We start from the raw sequence: 1,806 nt of genomic DNA, 5'->3' as shown, positions 1-1,806 counted from the left end.
TGGCTTTCATCTTAGAGATTATATTTTAGGGTTTCATTCTTTACAATAAACCAAATTCGATTCATTAAGTTCTTAGAATTCGAAATACCTTTAGTTTAGTTGTTTGTAGAAACTGGACCACCAAGAATGAACCTCGAGCTTAGACACGATCGGGACGCGAGCTGCTTCTATCGGATCGCGAGCGGCTCTGATGCGAACATGAGCTATTGCTGTCGGATCGTGAGCTGTCCTTGATGTAGGATGGAGCTGAGTTCGTCTAGGATCAAGAACGCCTTGGGGCTGGAGCTGATCAGGTGGACACAAGCTGGAACGGAGTCGCGAACGGATTAGGGTTCGTCAGTATCGTCGTGTTTGGATTAGGGTTCCAAAACAAATCGGCGCGCACTGTATCTGTGCGTGAGGGCGCGTCGGGGGTCAGATCGACAAACGGTTTGTACTGACTGATTTGTCTCGGGAAGGGCTCCGATTTGATATCTTGATAGTATTATGGGTCCTCACGGTTTGGGAGAACGGCCTCTTCGAAGTTCCGAGGCAGATTCTTTTTCATTTAGGGTTTTAGGGTTTTAGCGATTTGGTTTTAGGCTCAGGGTGTTAGAAGCTATTGTGCTGATAACGTGTTGTAAACTTAAGGATTTAGAACTGTAACTTTCTGTATATTATTAATGATTAAGTGTTCCCTTTATATAGGGGTTACAAGAGAGATAAATGGAAATACAATAAAAGTAAATATTACAAATCATAAAAATAAACGAATTAGGAAATAGGCAAGTTTTAGCCGCCTCTCTCTCCTCTCCAAGTCTCGCGGCCGCCTCTCTCTCTCTAGGATTGGGCTGTCTCTCTCTCTAAATGGATGGACCGGTTATGGACCGGAACAGTTATGGACCGGGCCGGTTATGGACATCCACCAATTGATTTATAACAAATTGTTATTAATATAATTTTAAGTGTTCTAATTGATTCCCATTCACCCCATTATACTTAAAAAAAAAATTGGTCGAATTCTCTGTAAACTTATACTATAAAAACTTATATACTATATAATGTATTCACCCCCATTACTGCTTAACGTGTAACTGATTCTGATTTGACACATAATATATATATATAGTAATCGTTGGATTCACTCCATAGAGTGAACCTATAAGTTTAACAACTAATAGTATTTTGTTATTTAATATTCAGTATTTTTTAAAAAATGAAACAAAATATTGTGAATGTTATGAATCATGAAGTGGATGGTCCATAACATAGACCATACAAGTTCAAGACTAGAGTCCATTGGAGGTTTACATCCAGCCACATGGAAGACCCATTCAACCTTAGTCTTTATGAGTTTGACCATGTCATTATGTAGAGTATTTTTGTAATCAATTCTCCATTTGACTCCACCTTGTATGAACCACTATATATAGTGGTGTAAGCAATAAGAAATATACAACACATTCTCACAAACTTTCTCTCAAATCTTAACACGTTATCAGCACGAAGCTCTCTCCACCTGAGCAAGCTCTCCGCCGGCGACCTCCTCTCCTCCGGCCAGCCCCACGCCGGCCACTTCTCCAGCTCTCTCCACTATCCGGGGATCATCTTCCTCTCTCTCTTAAGGTGGTCCATTCAGAATCCTTGTGGTGAAAAGGTAAAATAATCTAACCCTAAAATCTAAGAACACCACATATCTGAATTTTGATTATAAAGATCTATATGAATCTGAATTTTATATGAATCCTAAAACTTATAAAACAATAGAAATCTATAGATATTATAAAAGAGAAAAATCTGTAGATCTAAAATCATCTCAAATATTAA

Source organism: Brassica oleracea, chromosome C9 (genome assembly GCF_000695525.1).
Source record: "Brassica oleracea var. oleracea cultivar TO1000 chromosome C9, BOL, whole genome shotgun sequence".
Taxonomy (NCBI): Eukaryota; Viridiplantae; Streptophyta; class Magnoliopsida; order Brassicales; family Brassicaceae; genus Brassica; species Brassica oleracea.
Note: the sequence above shows the minus strand (reverse complement) of the source record.